At 38.3% G+C, this 21,273-nt stretch overlaps 1 protein-coding gene across 1 annotated transcript in view; it reads left to right on the top strand.

The window, feature by feature from the left end:
- Nucleotides 1-21,273, top strand: part of LOC136349582 (monocarboxylate transporter 12-like) — a 115,736-nt gene that overhangs the window by 78,733 nt on the left and 15,730 nt on the right. The window lies entirely within an intron of this gene.

Raw genomic sequence — 21,273 nt, 5'->3', positions numbered from 1 at the left:
TTTTTCTGAGTAGGTGCTCATCTTCTCGCAACTCCAACATACCTGGTAGCACCAGAAAGCGGGCACACCCTAGAACGTTACAGCTTTTTCGTAGAAAAATATGCGAGCTAAAAATACGAATAAAATATTTTATTCTTATTTATAGCCGGCGTTTGTACAAAATTCAAAAAGAAATAGGTTGATCCATATTGCAACAGCATAAAAATTTCATTATTGCGGCGCATCTGTTTTTGGGTCTTTGAGGTCGAAGCAGTTTTATGAGAATATTGACATTTAGAACATATATGCACGAATATTTTTGCTGATGTTATAATAACACCTGGCCAGGAGCCAAACTGGCCGTTAACTTTCAACATCGTGTAGGTACCCATCTACATGCGCTACACGTGAATTATACTGCATGGTAATGCAAATATCATGTTTCGCATCAGGAGCAATATTTATACAGGGTGTTCCAGTACTGCGCCATGATTCAAATCCACCCAGATCGCAGGTAAATTTCGATTCATTCCCGAGATACAGAGCGCTCAATACATATGGCCCGCGAGATCGCCAGATTTTGATCCGTTTGACTATTATTTCTGGAGGCATTTAAAATCTGGGATGTATAAACGAGAGATAAACGCAAAAGGGGAGCTCTTTTAAAGAATGTAAACCAGTCCTGGGCGGCAATTAGGGATAATAAAAAATAATAATGAAAAGCAACTTTCGCTAAGGGCAAGAAAATGCCTAAAAGCAAATGGCAGCAATTTCGAATGCATCTTCCAACTGTTTTTTTTTGTTGCGTTATGTGGCAATTCGTATTTTCCAACGCAATTTTTCGTTAGTAGAATGCAGAAATGGCGTTTGTTCCGGACAATTATTAAATATTTGAATTTTTTCAAAAAAAGCCCTGATGTTGAGACAAAATTGCACGTGAGGGAATTGTGAAATCAGGTGTGGTAAAAGTGGTAAAACCAGCGTTTAACGTTTCATTGAAGGCCTCAAAGACAATAATATACAGGGTATTCAAATTTATAAAATAAAAAAAAAAACACTTCCTAGTCCGGGCCTGCACTTTGCAAACTCTGCTAATGGCATCTTGTAGTGTATGTTAAGACGTGACTACCCACAAAATTTCAATTATACATTAATAGCGAGTGGGCGAAAAGTTACAACTAAAGTCGTTGAATAAAAAAAAAGGAAACGCCCTGTATCTCGAGAATGAATTCAGATTTACCTGCGTTGTGGCGGTGAAATTCTTTGAAGCAGCTTCCCTCTTGTGTTTATCCCTCGTTTGCAAATCTCAAATTATAAATGGCCCCAAAAGTGATAATCCGATGGATTAAAATCTGGCGATCTTGCAGGCCATATGCAGCACCGACGTCCGATCCATTGGTTTTTGTAATGAGCATTCGGAAATTCCGTAAATTCTCGTGTAGAATGAGGAGGCGCTCCATCGTGTTGGAATAGAAAATAGGAAAATGCTCTGTATCTCGAGAATGGATGGAGATTTACCCACGATATCGGCGTGCTGAAGTATTCCAACCCCTGGCGGCGTATGCACAATGCACGCTGACACACTCAGTATATTAATTTTCACCCGTCGACCGCCACAATTTTTACGTCACAGTTCTGTCCATTATTTCTGCGACGCTAGTCCCTTCCAACAATAAAAAAAATACCCATAAAGCCCTGACACGCGCCACTTTTCAGTAGCGTCGGTAGACCCTTTTATACCGGCAGGTAGTAAATTTTATGGGGAGGGTCGTTGAAAAGGGCGCAATTTGAAACCAAAATAAAATTAAAGCGATTACAGCGTAAAACTTGTTTTCTTATTCAGTCTTCCTTTGAGCGGTTTTGCCTTGTTAAGAGAACTTTTTGAATGAGGAAGAGTCAAGTTAAACGGGCCGCAGGTGCGAAACACATCCTGACAAGTTTCGCCATTCTTCTGGAGAATTTCTCGGGAAATCTCAAGCCAGGCCATTTTCAGAAAATGTGAAAAACACCTATTTCATGTATTTTGGGGTTTTAATTCGAGATCAAGACGAGCGATGGGCTCCCCATGTCAGCTGTAGCGTACCACTGGTGCAATAGATGAAAGGGAAGAGCAAGGATATGTCTTGTGCAGGTTCGATGGTATGGCGAGCACCTACCAATCATTTTGATGATTGTTATTTTTGCTTGGCGAAGACTGGAGGTGGTTCCAGAAATGAAAAGCGCGAGATTGAAAATCCGAATTTCCCTTTTGCCATAAGACCTCTTCCTCGCAGTGCAAACTTACCAGACCGACTCCGGCTTTAGATTGGCAAGATGTCGGCTTGGGAGATAATGGAGGTGACTCATCATCAGGCACCTCTCAATCCAAGAACAATCTACGTTTACTCCAGGTTCCAGTTCCGGCGAGCCACATTTGATTGTTCAACGTGAATTAAATAATTTAGTAAGAGATTTGGGGTTATCGAAGCTACAGTCAGAACTTCCTGGTACCCGTTTTAAGGAGTGGAATTTACTGACAGGGAAACGGAAATTACAATTTTTAGGAGAAGAAATGCTACGTTTCCTTCATTTTGCCATATGGAAAATTGTCCATGCGCATGTGTTCATATAGAGGGTGTTTCCTAAGTATTCTAAAATGTTTCACGGGGCGATTGCCCAGGTCAAAACATAAAAAAAGTTCATATGATCGTAAGCGCGTTAACGTTTGGTCTCCGAGATACAGGGCGTTAAAAATTAATATTCGTTTTCCGTGCCATGGGGAAAAAGGAATCAGTGATATTGCTGCGTTAGTAAAATAGTGCAGCATTATGAGAAGGAACGAATGTGACGTAATAAAATGACTGAATTAAACTAAAGAAATTGCTGAAAATGGCCTCCGTTGGCCATTAGCCCTTCTTCAGCTCGTCGTCACCCAAGAGATTCGTGCGCTCGTTCAGGGCTACCGGAGGTTATCATTGTTGAACTTGAAAAAGCCGATTCTGCAGCTCATTTTCGGTGGCAAATGAGGTCCTGCATCTGGTGAAGCCCAAAAATAAAAATCCAAAGGATTTAAGTCTGGTGATCGCGGCGGCCAAGGCCGAAGATCTCCTCGTCCAGTCCAGCGATTTGGAAATGTATTGTCCAGGCGCTCTCGAACCTCTAAGGCGGAATGAGGAGGCGCTCCATCGTGCATAAACCAGAAACAGAGCGCCGTTTCCAATAACACATCTTTAAGAAGTTCATGGAAGATAGAGTAGTGGAAAAATGTGGAGCAATTTATGAAAAATTAATGTGATTAGAGCTTTAATGGTTATAAATGTTTAGATGTGGGTTCAGTACGAAGCCAGCGAACGTCCAAATACTTCCAGAAAAAACTTTATTTATTTATTTTTTTTTTTTGAAATTTCATATTAACAGTAGTTTTTGGTGGAAAAAGTAGGGCAACTTATGAAATTACAGCAAATACCTTAAAATTCATTTCATTCGCGAATTTCGCCGTTGGTGAAAATGCCTCGAGACAAACTTTTATCGATGGAAATAAGACGCGTTGTAAATTTGTGTAAAAGTGGCCAAAAGCGAGCGAACATTGCTAAAAAGTTTAATTTAAACAAATCCATTGCCGAATTGTCCGACAATATCGAGCGTCCGGGAATACTGACGTAAAACGTCCTTTGGGACAGACCCAGGAAAACCGATCGCCACCAAAGATAAAGAAATTTTTTTAATTGCGAAAAACGGACCAGTTCTAAAATCGAGCAAAATTAAGGGCCCTATTTCTGGCAACCTCGGTGTTGGAGTAACATCTAGAACAGTAAGCTACAGGTTACTTGAAGGCAAATTATATGGAAGAAACCCAGCCGCAAATCCTCTTTTATCCGAAGGAAATAGACGTGTCCGACTTAATCTTGTCCGCCATCTCCGGTGGATAGAGCAGGACCGGTCCATCACCCTGTATCTAGGGACGAAGCATTTTCCTGAATTCGTCAAAGGACCAAAAATCCTGAGAATTACTCAGAAAATGGCTCCTTAAATGTTTCTCTAACATATAGGAAACACGCCGAGTATTAAACAGTATCATTAACGTACACCTGCTTTTTTCGACATAACAAGAAAACCTTGCGTGCTCCAGCCCTTCTTTGGCCATTTCCCTGCGCAGGAGGGTCTGTCCCACTGTAAAATGCCATTCGGCTTTATGTTACGACAAAAAAAAACAAAAACATTTTTTTCGTCGACCAGGGTCATTAGTATCTCTCTCGTTTGGGGTCCAGCTGATGATTAAGCCCCAGATTTGCCCATCTCAAAGGCGTTTGTGGAAAAGTCTTCGGTTTCGCCGCAAATAAGTATATTAATATGATTTATTTATCATGTCCTACATGTATTTTCGGTTTATCTCCGATCTAATCTGTGTCAAATCTATAACATATATTTCGGCTGCCACGGAAAGTTGCGGATTTCGCTGACAAGGTAATAAATCTAGAAATTTACGAGGAAAAACCGTAAAAGAAACGGATCTAAATTTGGCAGACATGAAACGGTTTGTTTGAGCAGTCCTGACTCTCTCGTACAACCTCGACGAACAATATTTCCCACTTGCCCTAAGCAGCGCAATAATTTCCCTTGATGTAGGTCTAGGGAAAGTACGCGATAATCTGGTATTCGCTCGTAAAACTCTGCAGGGCCGTTAGGATGATCTGTCGACCCATTATCCCTGATATCGGCGAATTCCCATGTTCCCTGACAGAGGAAATAACAACCAATTAAAAAAGACCACCGATCCGATTACTTCCATTTCATTTAATTTGTAAAAGAGGCTTAATTCGGAATTAAAACAACTAACTATTAGTTATTCTATACACCATTAACCGAGCTTAAGTGGTGGATTATGGCCCGAATTCGGGCCCGCTTCGCTACGAGAGAGTAAATGTGGGGGTTTGCGACTGGGGATGCTTCGAAACAGATAGTAAACCTTTTAAATAAGGGAGGTGAAAAATTGCTATTTGCAGAGCGGCTTGGTCAGTACATGGACGTGTGCTACTTTGAATAATAACACTTTTAAACGAGGATAAAGTAGCACATTAACAACGGCGTTGAGCCCTTAATGAGTCCATTTATGGTTAACACAGCGCGTTAAAGGTCAAATTTACAGTTTTCGAAATAAACGTGGTCACTATCGATGAGATGCGACTGGTTTCGAACAAGTCGATCTGTTGAGGGAGGCACATGACGAGGCATTTTTTCATTGGATCGTCGTCTTCACACGTGACTTTTTACGCGAAGGTTAGTGATATCTCTGCTCTTTTGTCAACTGCGCCTGCCCAATTTATGGTAGGAGTCGAAAGAGGCGCACGCGCCCGCCGGCAATTTCAGTGTGTTAGGGGGTGGCGCCGGTGATGGTGCGATTACGCTTCAGTGCGGCAAACCTTAAGTTTGGTTGAGTGCACCGCAAAGGATGAGATACTTTTGACTATTCGCACACTCATTTGTACGTTATGGCAACTTTAACTGGAATAAAATTGACATCTACTTGAGATATTCTCAGCAAAACTGCTTATATACGTCAATATCCGTTTTTTCCGACACGCTTTTGGCAGCATTCTGATGCCACGAATGTCAACCCCTCGGCTGGGGTGACTGTTGCCCTTAAAAGTTTAAGTGGAAAGGGGGCTCGAGTGACACATCATTTTTAAGATCTTTTCAGCCTGAATATACCTGACATACTACTTATCACCAAAAAGCAAAATAATACAAAAAATAAAATGTTTTCATACTTAAATGTTGTTTATTTACTTTTAATTTTTTTTACGAAATATTTCTAAAATACCGCAATAATCTGAACACTCTGTCAATACAACATTTACTTCGCTTCATTTTATGTAGAAAATAAGTACTTTCCGTGTGTTATAAAATTGACTAAAATGCGTTAGTTAACTGAATTTGATAAAATCGTAATTTCTAGATATCGTCATAGAGTCCGAACGCAAAATGGGGTTGTTCGATGATTTCGACAAAAGTATCCCGATTTGCCACCCATTAATTAAGGGACCATAAGCAAAATTGAAAAAAAAATTATTGATAGGAAGGAGAGGCTTAATAGAATGGCCGCCGAGATCTCCCGATTTCGCACCTATCGATTTCTTTTGTTGCAAATACCTGAAATCGAAGGTCTGCAATACGAACCCACATGACGTCCACGAACTCAAGGAACGTATAAGACAAGAAATTAGCTAAATCAGTGCAAATACTTTAGCAAAATTGAGAGATGAGTTTATCACCGTTCGGGACCGCGCCAAGAAACCAACGGTGAAAATTTCAATCAGCCGTTAAATTAAAGGAAATATTAACTTGATCGTTTAAAATTTTGTTTATTTTTAGTATTATTTTGCTCCATGATGAAAAGTAATTCGTCAGATAATGTCAGGCTGAAAATATGTTTAAAATGATATATCACTCGAACCCCCTTTTCATTTGAACTTTTAAGGGTAATTCCCTCCGCAACTAAGGGATTGACATTTGTTGCATCAGAATACCACCAAAAAGCGTATGGAGTAAAATAAGAATTGACCTATTTAAGCAATTTTTGCTAAAAATCAATTGCCGCGTAAATTCCGAATTTATTCAAGTTAAAGCAACCACCCTGTACAATCCTCCTCGTGATTGAATAGCTGCCGCACATAATTTGCCTCCCGTGCCAAGAGTTTTTTCAAGATTTCAGGTGTTATTTCGTCCCAAGCTGCTTCTAAATTATTAAAAAACTCATTGGCTGTTGAAAGCTTTTTGTCTAATTCGTCCCACAATAATTCAATTGGATTTAAATCTGGGCTCTGAGGAGGCCAAACCATTAATTTAACAATTCCGTCCTTTTTTAAATCGTGGAAATACTCTTCGCGTAATTTATATGTATGTTTTGGCTCATTGTCTTGCTGTAACACAAAATTCCGACCCAAAAGCATTACGTCAGAAGGTATTGCGTGAGTTTTTGAAATGTACCCTTCTTTCCTCAAAATTCCCTCGATTCTCACGGCGCCATTCACAGCTGTGCCACACCATGGACGCACCACCTCTGTGTTTAACTGTGGGGAGGAGAGACCCCTCTTTTACACGCTCTTCCATCGCTCTACGAACAAACGTACGTCTTCGTGAACTGGAACATTCAAATTTCCACTCATCTCTCCATAGCACTGTATTCCAGTCCTCTATTGTTCAATGTTGGTGTTCCCAACTTGTTCTTGCTCATTCTAATTGCGTAATAGGAGTTACTCCATAGCCTCATAAAGACCATATTCTTGTAAGTGGCTTTAACCGTTTTATATTTATTTCTTCAGTAATTTCTGGACCGGTTTTACGTCTATTTCTCTTCCCAATCAGTGCCATTGCACAGTCATCTGCAGATGTGGCAGCCCTCGGACTCTCCTTCATTCTTTGTTTAAGAAACTACCAGTTTTTTGTTTTTCTTTTCGATATATTCAATAATGGAGTGGAGTAAATGTGATTGTCTGAGAGTTTGTTGATGGCTTTTCAGCCCTTGTAGTAAGCCACTGGAAGCGGGCGTGTTTTGATGTCTAGCTCTCTTGTTTTAGAGGTTATTTTTAATTTTTTAGCACTTTATATCACATAACACCTTGCCATTGCGAAAACGTATGAGTAATTAACTACTGTAGTTTCGGTGTGTTAGGAAAAATTGTTAGCAACGCAACATTGTTATTCCTATCTGGAATAACAATAATAAAAAAAAAAAAAAATTTCCTTCCGAATCGTTTTAAATTATTACATTTTATTTTTTTTATAACCCACAAGGGTTTTCCTTTAAATTTGTGAATTCGCGTGCAATAACATCATCAGGCTAATATTAATTGCTATATTTTTGTGCAGTAATACAAAAAAAGTGATATTTACACTGTCGTTATTTAAACAATACAATAAATTAAGGACGGCCATGTACTTTTGAGCGGTAGTGTATGTCCGGAATAGCATCGCTTCCATGACATCTTGCATTTCGGATTGCTAATGATGATTATGATGATTTTCGGTTAAAGTTTCAACAATAAATCATTTTCGTTCCCTAAAAAAAAATTAATGCCGAGAGAATGAAATTTTTCACCCTTCAGTAAGAGTGTTATAGTATGGCTTTTAGATATGTAAATCAGAGTTCAGCGAAATACAGGGTGTCCGGAAATGAGCGACCAACATTTGACGAGGGGATTATAAATCAAAAATTAATGTAACAAGTTCCTATAACACTTTTTCGCAAACTCGAAAATAACGGGTCTGCAGGGCGTTAAAGTTAGGGTATAAAACGATTTTTTTGAAATAACTTTTTTGTTAGTTATCCGATTGTTTTAAAATTTGGTGCGATTATTACTAATGGCCTTTTACATTATTAGTCAAAAGTTGACGTTCATCCCTTAACGCTAAGGGGCTGAACTCATCCCTGCCATCTACTTAATAACATATGACATTTTAGTGTTTTATTTTGTGTTGCGTAATGTTTCAAAATATAAAAGAGTGCTCAAAATTACGTAAAAAAAGTTTACGAGTTTTATCTCTCTAAAATAGGCGATTTTCGAGAAAAATCTTCCTTCAAAATTGTCTTGCACAATGTTAGGACTCGTGCGGTGGACTAAAGAGCCGAAAAATCAGGGTACTCGAGTAGTTCTAATTAACGGTGTTCTACATACACTTAAAATTCAATCTGGGCTCAGTATATTAGGAATCCGTGTGCTACGCCTGTGAACATCGCCAATTTTTTAGACGTTTATACCCGTTTGACCAGATTTTGGTACGCATTTTTCCAAGTCAAGAAATCTCTATCTTATAAACCTTTCCGCCGCCTTTTTCTAGGGACCAGAATTTAAGCTCATCCCACATGTCGAGGTCTTCGGCCCTCTAACAAAATCCCAATTATGTTATTAAAATTAGTGACGCTATGACGCTAGACCTAGCGGATCTGTCGATGATGACCTAGCTTGGTACGCCCATGCGCGTGTACTGTTAACTTTAGTATTTAAGATTAGTAAAATGTAAAATCGGGGTCTTTCTGGTGGCTTTTGGACTCTTAACTTGGTACTTTTTACGAACACCTTTACACGTACGCGATTACTTTACTCACGATTCCTACAGACGTTTAACTAACACACCAGCTAGTTTATTATTGAAAGTTCTTATTCGTGAGGTTTCTTGTTGTTAACTTGCGCGAAGTTGTTGATGACCAATAAACCTTTGATATAGTCAGAAAGTTTGATGGTTTCGTTTATTTGCCCGAACGCGGTGTCTCAAAGGCCGTGAGCTCAGGGTAGTCCTTCGCAATCATTTAGTCCATTACTGCAACAAACACGCAATGTGAGTGCGTTATTAATTATAAAAACAATAAGAGTATGTCATGAAAACAAGTGCACCTGTTACTATTTATTTTTATTAAAATTAATTATTTATTATTACTATTTATTGAATAGTCGATTAGGTAATGGATATCATTAGATTTTGTAATACAGTTTTAAAATTGTCATAGCAAATTTTCAGTGATGTCCATCCTTCGCATTGCACAAATTAAGTCTTCGCAAGAAATTTCAACGAACCCTTAAAAATATTCCATCCCTTTGTTCAACCTCCTAACACTTGTCAATAATTCCCCGCCGCAATTCGTGAGGGTTGCTTACTAGCGTGCGATATACCAGCGATTGTAGGTACCCCCAAAAGAAAAAGTCCGTAGGATTTAAGTCGGGAGATCTGGGGGTCCAGTCTACAAGCCCACCCCGTCCTGTCCATCTTTCAAGAAACTTTTCATTCAAGAATCTCCTAACAGTTACGCCATCATGTGGAGAAGCTCCATCTTGCAATGACCATATTGAGTTTCTAACTTGAAGAGGTACATCTTCCAAAAGAACATGCAATTGATTTTTTAAGAAGTCTAAAGATGTGTCACTATCGCCCATTGATGATCATTATGTAGATTAACTAACTCGTCGTGCCCAAATCTAGCTCCATCCGTGAGTAGCAAACTTCCTAGAAACTTTTCGTCGCCATTATGGAGATCGAGGATTCTATTGCACATATTCACACGAGACCGAGGGATCTTCTAGACTTAAAGCCTGAAGCTTGTGATAATGAAACGGATGAAGGAGTTGTTCCCTTAACACCTCGTGCGGTGTACTTTTTGGAACATTTTCCTGAGCACTAATTAATCTTACACGCAAACTTGGATTAATCTCGATGGAACTTAAAACACGATTTTCGACTTGAGGTGTTCAGGTTCGTCTCTAACGATCTGTTAGAAACTTTGGCCTTAAATGATCCAAATTGTCCAAGCCAGGTGGGGATGGAGCTAATCAGTCGCGACAGTGAAATTCTTCTGTGTGAATATGTTACCATAACAATGATGTAAATCATTGTTATGGTAACATATAATATAATAATTTAATATTTTAATATTTATAAATTTAATATTTTAATATTTAATAATATTTATTATACTCTTTTCGAAATAAAAAAAAATTATTACCGTCAAAGCATTAACATTAATTTTTACATTTTACAATTTGTCAAAATTGTTTTTATTTTATCCTTGTTTTCCCCATCTTTTCCTTTCCTTGTTTGTTCTTGTTGTCATAGAAACCGTAGCACTTGTTTCCATGGCACGCTCTGTTACAACGTTTAAAATAATTTAACGCAATAATAACGCATTCACACCGTACACGCCAATTTTAAAAGTAGATTTTCTCGAAAACTATTCATTTTAGAGGGATGAAAACAGTGCACCATTTTTACGTAATTTTGAGCGCCCTTTCATTTTTTGAAACGGTACACAACGAAAACCAATAAACTAAAAAGTCATGAGTTATTAAGCAGATGACATGGGCGAGTTCAACCCCCTAGCGCTAAGGGATAAATGTCAACTTTTGGCGAATAATACAAACGGCCATAAATAATGATTACACCAAATCTGAAAGCAATCGGATAAATAACGGAAAAGTTATTTCAAAAAAATCGTTTTATAACTTTAGCGCCCTATAGATCCGTAATTTTTGAGTTTGCGACAAAGTGTTATAGGAACTTGTCACACTCATTTTTGATTCTCAATCACCTCGTTAAGTGTTGGTCACTCATTTCCGGACACTCCGTATTTTGCGCACTCTGATCCACATATCTAAAAGTTATACCATAACACTGTTACTGAAGGGTAAAAAAATTTAATTACCTCGGTTTTAATTTTTTTTTAAATAACAAACCTGATTTTTTTGTCTGTTTCTTAACCGAAAATTATCATAATCAATCTGAAATACAAAATATTTTGGAAACGATGCTATTCCGGACATGCGCTGCCGCTCAAAAGTATTTCCGCATCCTTTTTTTATTGTGTTTTTTAAATAATGAAATTGCGCAAATATCCTCTTTGGATGCATTTAATTGCTGCTCTTCACCACAGCATTTTTGCACAAAAATGTAGCAATTAATATTGGCCATTGACCAACAATACAAACGCCCATAAGTAACAATTATTCCAAATTTTAAAACAATCGGATATACAAAAAAAAAGTTATTTTACAAAAAAATCATTTTTAAAACCTAACTCAACGCCCTGTAGATCCGTTATTTTTGATTTTGTGAAAAAGTGTTATAGGAACTTAGCACACTCATTTTTTATGTGGAGTCACCTCGTTGAGTGTTGGTCGCCTCATTTGCGGAAGCCCCGTATATCAGAGGGAGCCGACATGCCAGTTTACACAAAATTCATAACGCCTGGTAGATTTTTGCAACTTTAACGAATTTTCGACTGGAGAAACATAAAAATACAAATTTTCTGTCCCTTGATGTTCTCGAGAGTCTCGCTCTGTTTCCGAGATAAAAATTCATATCAAAACTTTTGCACAACGATGAATGACCATGGTGCAACCGAAAATACTTAAATAAATGAGTTTCACGCCTTGAAATCGACAAGAACGATTTTAAAGTCATTACGACAAACACAAATTACTCATTTTAGCTGAACGTGTGTTTTTTTTTTTTTTTTAATTTTTCTGAACTGATTTGTGCAAGAAAAATCAAATTTTGTTCCGCAACGTGAGATTTGCAATGTATCACGATTATTTTTGTATTTTTGTTAGATAAAATCTGTTTTTCTTGCCGAAAAAAAAAATCACAAAAAAAAAAAATTCACAAAAAAAACTTAATTTTGCGCTTAGGGGTGACCGTTTCGCCCTTAACCCAACCCCACGGGTGTATTAAACGGTTTACGAATTTTTTTCAGAGCATTCGTGCCATGTAATTTTTTTCTTTTTTTTTTAATTTTTGAGTAAATCGACACTTTCGCCTGGATATTTGTTTTCGACTCCGACAGTGGCGTGCAGTTAATACCCGCTTTTTAATGGGTAAGTGTTTACTCGGAACAAATAGTATTTATTGTTCGGTTTCGAGTGGTCCAAAAGGGCCTTAAATCCCTTTAGTATTCTAGCGCACTTGGGAATTTTACGATCGGTATTTTATTTGACTTCTGCGACTATAACGAAACGATTTTGGATTAATTGCCCACTTCAAGTTCAAAATGCGGCAGTAAAAGTTATTGAGGTTCATCCCCCCCGAGCGTTGTTATTCTTATCATTCTTGTTACGACAGGAGTATTTTTTTCTCAAATTTACAACTAGAAGATTATTTTAAATTTACCGCACCAACCCTCGTCTTCCCATTCGAGAAATAGACATTTTTTGCCGTCGAGCGCGCTCTAAGTTGTTTACGTAGTGGTTTTTTCCTCTCGAATTAAATCAGTTGAAAGTTACCAAAGAACCGAGAGCAGCGTTTTTTCACTTTTTTTGTTTTCCCGACAAGTGTTAAAATATTCTCGTTTCGGTGCGAGGGGGGGAGGGGGCCGCTCAACCCCCCGCTCAACGGGAGGGGCCTGCGAATCCGCGGCAAACTGAGGACTTTTTCTATTTTTTAAGTATTTTTTTACTAATTTTGATATTTACAGCACCTTTCCTTGAGCATAAAAGGGCACTACTCTCTCAGGGCAGAAATCATTTTTTCAAATGTCAATACCTTTCCTGTGATACATTGTTCTGGTAGGCCCCACACGCGTGAATATGCCGAGAAAAAAGGTCCAAGTTGGCAACATCGGCGCTACTCCCGCAGCACTGGGATCCACTAAGTAACTCGGTGATTCCCCCAGTCGATTAGTGCGAGGATAAGTAGAAAAGCGAAAATAATGTTTATTTACATTTACATGTTATGAAAATTTTAAAACATTTTTAAAATTTGAGTTCTCGTACCAGATCGGACAAAATTAAATCGAATTTGAAAATTGTTCGCTAGAAGAGAAAAATCAACCAAAAATTAATATACAGGGCGATTCAAGAAGGTGGCTCGCCTTTATAATTTTTTTCTTTTCAAACTTGGAAAGTTGAAATATGGAGGGTAGCCGCATGCGAGAATAGAGCCCATTGATGGACTTTAATAGCGTTTATCTAGCACTTCCGGTTTAACCGGAAACGACGTCAACTTCCCATTTTTGAACGTAATCCTCCATTAATTTTCCCTTTTTTGTAGTTTTGAGGTCATTTTTAGCCTCAAAATACGTCACTTTAAAAAAATATATTTTTTTATTGGAAAAATTGACATTCTGTTGGGGTTTGGAGAATGTCGCCAACGGCCCTGCGATGCTGCGCGACTTTATGCGGAAGTTTCCACTTGGAAAGCATCCATCAGTTAAATATGATTATTATTAGTTTTTTTTTATTAAAAAAATGTTTACTTAAACAAAATTATAATTTTTAATATCTTTATTATTAACGAAAAAATATTAGCATTTGCCGGTAGGCAATTTAATTTCGTCCAATACAGTGCGTTACACAAATCAGTGTTCTGAAACTTTATGAAGAAATTCAAACCGAAAGTGAAATCAACGATTCCGAGGGTGACTCAGTTGCAGATCCGAATTTTTCGGATCCCAGCAGGCAGATATTTCCAAAAAAACCGCATTTTCTCTTCATTAAGCTTTTTGTTGCTAATTTTATTTTTTTTTAATTCTTAAAATTGGAACTTTGCTAATTTCACACACAAAGACGCAATTTCAAAAACGATTTCATATCATATAGTATGGCATGAAAGGCTCATAGAGTAAACGCTTTCGTGTGAAATTATCCCAAAAAAAAAAAAAGTAAGTTCCACCAGCGGCCTTATTGGTTTTGTTCCTCGCAGACCTCACCCGTGCGAATGTGAAGCTGATAAGGCACCCCTTGAACGGAGGGTTAAGAAACGAAGTTAAATTTATGTGGGAGCTGCCGCTGACAAAACTTTTTCAAAGGACTTTTGGGATTAACCACTTCAAGTAGGAATAAATTTATACACTTCAACATAGAGCAGGAGAACCTGTCCCCATACAGGGTGTCTCCAAGAACGTGGGCAATATCCCGGAAATGAAAAGTTCTCGCCAGAAGATTGTACTTACGCTTATAAATTGATTTTCAAATACTTACCCCTACCGAAATGCAGCTCCCCAAAATTTGATGGCAAAAATGATATTTGGAAAATTTTGAAAATTTTAAAAGTTTTCAAAATTTCAAAATTTCAAAATTTCAAAATTTTCCAAATAAATATCCTTGCAGTTTATGAGATTTAATAAACTTTGGACAACCTATGTTAACCAACGTTAATAAGATAGGATCTAACATATCTTTCCGGTAAGGGAGGGGGAGGGGACCTACATCTTCAGGAAGGCGGTGGGGAGGCTGTCCTCAACTTCTTTATTCCGAAATTTTCGAGATCTTCGGTTTCTTTTTACAGTTATGTGTTTTTTTAGATTTCTGGAGCACCTAAGAAAAAAAAGGTACTCTTGGTTGAACTAACCTGAACAAAACCGTTTTTCAGAAAAATACCATTTTGTCAAAGGATGGAATTCACAAAAAAAATAAATTTTATAGACAAAATTACAAAAAAGTTGAAAAACTAAGTTGAATTTTCATTATGATTCGACATGAGCGCCGTTAACTTTCACACATTCTCGGGCTCGACGTATGAAAGACCCCTGCACTCTCTATGATACTTGGACGTTATTTCTCATTTGACGACAATAAAAATGTATTCTTTCCATTAATTATTCTCTGGTCTCTACTAAAGTAACATAAATTTCCTAAGTTGTTAAATGTTCCCACAAAAAGAAGTCCAATGGACTTAGATCTGGAAAACGAGGCGGCCAAGCAACGGGACCGGTTCGGAAAAACATGGTGTGTTTTCCATTTTTAGTAAATAATGAGTTTTAAATATGAAGTTTACCAGCAAAAGAAGAAGAGAACCAGAAGAAGTATCTCTCCAAGCTAAAAACACAAAATGATAAATTTATTTTTAATACGAAAATGTTGTTTATTTTGGTTTCTAGGTGGCGGAGTAAAGAATACAAGCAAAATTCCATTACTTTTGTCAACTGCACCCATTGACAAAATGGCGTTTTTCCAACTAAGAACACCTTTTTTTCTTAGGTGCCATAAACTAAAAATAAATCGTCGTATTCATAAAACGGTCCTCGGCAGACCTTTTGGCCCATCCGGTCTTCAACCGCACGACTAAAAATCATCCCAAATTTCCTGGAAATTTAGATTTATGCTAATACCGTAGTTACTCTTCAGTGACTCGCCATCTCCATTATTGTATTTTCCACTTGGAGTGACTTGGCTTTACCTTTGAGGCACAATTCTCTGTGATTCACCCGCACTTTAGGATTTTTTCGATGGAACACCTTGTACGAGATGACGGTCACTCTTATAAGGGTCATTACGAAAACGTCCGAAAGGGCAAAAGCTTCAGGATTGGTCAAATTGGAAAAAAGTTGGACATTCTAATCCTCACTATTGATCGATCTTGAAAGTGGATCTATCTGTCATGCGCAGTTCCTTAAATACCTTTAAACACTTGGGTTCGTGATATACTTTATGATGGGGTTTAGAATGGTGCTCAGTGCCAGTCTGCTTAGCTCAGCTGTGCACAGTCAAAAAACCCTTATTCGGTAACCATTAGAAGAGCTGTGGCTCCCTTCGTTGGAACAGGTGTTCTCAGTATGCCTCTAGGGGGACTGCCCAAAGTCTGTAATCCTCAACTACTAATGCTGCAGAATTAGGGGTAATTTGCTTCCATATACAGGGTATCTCGAAAAATTCTATTATAATTTTAGGGCGGAAATAAATCTGAGGGTGGTGCTTTGAGGGGTGTGCACCCCGTTGGCGCAGCCTGCCCATGCAGAAACTTCGGAACTCTTTGCTTCAAATCTACAGGGGGATATTTCTTCTTAACATTTTTTACTTTTACCGCTCGTATGTTTATGTGGCACGTCATTGACCTCTAAATTCCTGAAATACGAACTGCTTGTTAATTTAACAATCTTTTTATCTGCAGTACATTTGTTCGTATCTGTGACCTTTTCCTATAAATTAGTTAAAACGTTATAGCAAAAATTACCTTGGGTTGACCATATTCGGAAACCCACATGAATAACGCGTGGAATATACAGGGTGAGTCACAATGAGCAGACCAAACTTCAGAACTGAATTTTTTATTTGAAAATAGTGTTAGTTTGTTGTTGAAACCACAGGCAGGAAATGCCTCGTTATGAAAATACGGGGTGTTACAGATTCATTTAAAAAAATCAAAATTATTAATATCTCCAAAAATTATTGATAAATTACATTCATACAGGGTGTTCCAGGATTGTTCTGGCAACTGCGTGCTGTAAGTTCCCGTGACCTAAATAAGGTTCAAAGTTTATATAAATAAATGTCTAATTTGCCTTTATTTTCGAGATACAGGGTGTTAAAATTTAAGAAAAAAAGTGTTTTTTTTTAATTCCAAACGGCTTAAAATTTTTCAACCAAATTTCGAACATTTTTTTAGTATATCGGCAGGCGTAATTCGAAAAATTATTAACTTTAACCATTCACCAGCGGCGGAGATATGGGTGTCATGCGTCCTTTTTAGTTACAAAAAATTGTAACGCTCAGTAGAATATTTCGTATAAATAGTCCGTCATAAACACCAATGTGTTTAGCAAATTTTTTCCTCTTCTTGGTTTGTTGCATTTCAAGTAGCGTGTTAATGCGAATACTACTCGAAATGTTCTCGAAAATCGGTTATTTTCTTTACCTGAAGTTTTCCCATTAAATGTCTGAAGATATTTAATATTTTTTTCAAAACGATGGTACAACTCCCCACAGTGGCAGAACAGTCACCGACTGGTTAAACGACCGCTTTAATGAGAGATGGATTGGTTCGGTAAGGTGGCCGGCGAGAAGTCCCGATTTGAACCCACTAGACTTCTTCTCGCGGGGATTTTCGATCCAGTTAGTCGATTTGCTTTAGTATTCGACTTATTATTTGTCATTTGAAGCTGTATGTTCGTTTATTGTTGAATTTTAATTGACAATCCGTTGCCACAGAATTGTTATAGTTCAACCACGATGTTTGTGATATAAATTAGCAAAGTGCACTATATTTTTTTTTACTCGAAAACTTTGTGTTTGAGAAAAAAATGTTAAGAGGGCGCTTTTCTTCCTAATTAATGGGGGCTCCAAAAATAATTTTTGTGATGAGAAAAACCATTGGCGTAACATTTTTTTAAATAAAATTCTGGCTAGATGCCCCCATACTCACGCCATTGGTGAAACTAGACTAATCGGTTTTGCATAAAATATTCTTCATAGTTAGCTGCTAGAAAGGGCAAAATGCCACCTAAATATCTCAATTATTTTTGGAGATATTAGTCTCATTATAACTCACCCCGTATACTTGCTCAAAAGAAAAAATCTAGCGTGGATTTCTACGTTCTTCTAGCACTCCGCATTCCCAAAACTTGGTCACCAGAGCGGGTTCCGTGTCAAAAACAGTATAGCCCCGTATATTCTCTAAACCCACTCGTGTAGATTAGCAAAATTAGCGCGTGCGCGAAGCTCAGCTTAACATCTCAAAAACCGTTGGAGTGGTGATGAAAAAATGCGATTTCACTTGAACATCCTCTACGCCTTACAGCTTGGAGAAACGGGAACCCTCTTTGCTCCCTTAGATCCCCTAATGCCCCAAGGGTCGACAGCAATGGATTCGCCTCCTTTTTCGTGACACCCTGTATGTTGCTTAATAAAATGTGTAAAAAATGCAGCTGCACGGAAATTTCAAATGAAAGTCAGTCAACTGCTGTTCGAAATTGGGGAATAAAACGTCTGCCCGCTTTCTTATTGGATACGAATGTTCCAGTCTTGCACAAATACGGATCTGAATGCGAAGTACAAATGTAAATAATGTTTTACTTGTTAAAACGCAATTTTCCATTTGCTTGTCCATTCTCGGCCCGAATTGTAAACTTCAGATAACTTCGAGTCTACTCACTAACGAGATAGACACAGAGTTCGCACCGAAGTCGGGGTTCACCCCCCGAAGTACTCGATCGTACTTTCCCTGGACATTAGAACGTAACTCCAAAACTGGATCAAAAAACGTCGCTACTGAACTTTGGAGAATGTTAAAATTTGCCTTCCGAATATCACGAAACTGCGATGGAAAAAAGGGCCAGAGACACCAACTGAAACTCAAAATCAACCTAAAAGTTCAGTTAGGCAGCAGAAGTGGCCAGAAATAGTGGAACGTTCTGTATGAGAGGGGCCCTCCCAGAGGTTTGGCAGTTTTAGACGTTTTTTCGGAAATAGTTTTTTGGATAAAACAGGTTCTTCGTTGGGGGAGGATTTTGAAGCATCTGGTGGCGGTTTTTCTCCCCTTGCTCTAGAATATTTTTTTCCCAAATTTGGAACTTGGAACCTCACCAATAGATCTCTACTCATGTTCCATGAATTTGGGGCCAATTAGACACGTACGACATAAAAAATCTATTATGTGACGACAATTATTCCAGTAACTTCATAGACAAACATTTTCGCAATAGGGACAACCGGTAACGAGGCAAAATCAGACGGTTCGGAAATCGAATAGGGCGAAAGATCCACTGCGTTCCAAACTCACGAGCGCGAATCGCAAAGCGAAAATGACGACACCAAAAATATGACACATAAAATTCCCCGAGAATGGGAGAATTACATATACAGGGCGGCCGCTTAGAGAGGGGAAGTCCAATATCTCAGCAATACGCGACTTAAAAGAAGAATTTCGTAGAGAAATTTTCGGTTTGTAAAAAGTCCGCATTTAAAATTTTTTTCAAATCTACAGGGTTCGCCATAAAAATGTGTCAAAACAAATTAGATTTATTTTTTCATTGAAACCGCTGAATTTTCTGCGTTTTCCCTCATCCCCAGATTCAGCCCAATTTTTAAAAATTCATCGTTTCCGAATTACTCGGGACAATTTTGACAGCTGCAAGGTCCCGCGAAAAAGGGGCGCTGCGCCCTGACAGCAGCGAATTTCGAAATCGCCCTCCCGGAGCTCCCACGGGACTCAATAAGCTCCGTTTTGACGCATTTGAATTTGAGAAAAAGTCTTGCGAAACTATCGAAGTACGCCCCTGAAGCTGCGTGATTTCAAACGTCAAAAACTCGCTTGTTTCAAACGGAATCCCCCAATTTCCTCAACGGCATCGCGCTCAAAATTCAAAAATCTACAACTTTTGTCCACTTATCACTATAATGAAGTTTTTTCAATTGACTTTGGAGTTGAAAATTTCGGAAAATAACAGGGACTTTTTCGCCCTCAGCGAAATGCCTTCTTGGGCCCTCCTACAAGGGGGCTCGAAGTCCCGCGATAAAACGCTCGTGGCAAAGAGACCATTTTCGTTGCAATTTCTTCAAAGACCACACAGTTAGGTCAGTTAGGGTCAGTTCGAATTGACATATCGGCTTTTAGAAGGGCCACGACTAATGCGTGAGCACAAGAGAAAATCTTGTGTTCAAACTTTTCAGCCCTCCCTCGTATCTTCACCGGCTAAAGAACAACAGCGAATTTTTTTAAATTTGAATTTTGGAATTTCCCGGGCAAATGGACGCAACCCATAACATAATTACGTGTGATTTTGTATTATCACAACTTTTACATAATTTATGGCGAGCAGTGTATATACAGGGTGCCCCATATATCGGAGATAGGTCGGTGTTTTCTGAAGACTCGCGACCAATAATAGAAAAATGACCAAACTAATGATTTTAGTGTTGCTGGATCTAGAAAGTGTCACGTGAATGGAAGAGTTTTAAATGAAAATTTGGAGAAAAGTTGAGTTTGCTGATGATTTTTGAAGAAAACTGCCGAAGACGTTCGTGTTACTCTATTAATTCAACCATAACAATCAGTTCACTTTTTCTTAATTTGCCGCTGTGAGGAGTGCCCGAACTCAGACCTCTTGAAAAATCATTGCGGAGATTTCTCCGAACACGAGCGCGGCCCCATAGACGGCACCCGGGGGGTTTTTTGCGATGATGTCCAAATGGCCTCGATTGCAGTGAAAATCTCCTTCCCCTCTTGACCGCTACTGTAGACGCACCCTTCGTCGAAAGTTAAAGTCCACCCCGTTCGATAATTGCGTGTAATTTTTTCTAATGGTGCATTTATTGCCGCTGCATTTCCACAAATCTTCCTTAGTTGCAATCGGCATTGAATAGATAAATACCTTTAAAGTCCCACAGGGGCAAAAAGTCACATTTATTCAAATCCGGTCGTCGCGGTGGCCAACCGGGCTGCGGTCTCTACGGTGAAGTAAGCGGCCCAATCCAATGCAGTCCCACAACACGTGCCCACACATTCACTCCAAACTTTCTTTGGAAATGATAAATTATTGTGAAATTTACAATTTTCTTCTGACTGTTCACAATTTCTTTCCGTTCGATGTGATTTTTTTGGCACCGAATCAAAAATTTTATTTTTTTTTAATAACGAACGATTTCTGCAAAAACGGACAAGAGCACAGAAAGATGTAAAAATAAATTTACTCTCATGTTATTAATTCTTGTTTATACAGGGTGTTTCCTAAGCTAGTTCGGGGGCGCGTTCTGTCACCGATATGAAGCTAATTTTGTTACATAAACTAACCGAAAAATGCTTTGTTACGAAACTACAGGGTGTGCAAGTGTTTCATTAAAAAATTACGTGGCACGCCAATGTTCTTTTTCAATATTATTTTTCTGTTTTAATTGTTTCTTCGATTTAAAAGCTAAAAGATTTTTTTGACGTTTCTCCGTAGGACGCATAGTATTCGATAAAAAAAAATCAAAGACACTGCAGAGCGCCGTAACGTCACTGTTATTCGTGAATTAATAGCGAGCCATTTTTATTTATTTTTATTTTTTAACGGCAAACAGCAATTATGAAAAGAGTCATTTCTGACACAGAATCAAAGCAAGTGTCGAAAGTGACAAC

Source organism: Euwallacea fornicatus, chromosome 38, assembly GCF_040115645.1.
Source record: "Euwallacea fornicatus isolate EFF26 chromosome 38, ASM4011564v1, whole genome shotgun sequence".
In the NCBI taxonomy this organism is placed as follows: Eukaryota; Metazoa; Arthropoda; class Insecta; order Coleoptera; family Curculionidae; genus Euwallacea; species Euwallacea fornicatus.
The sequence above is the reverse complement of the archived record's forward strand: the minus strand, read 5'-3'. Positions and strand labels throughout refer to the sequence as shown.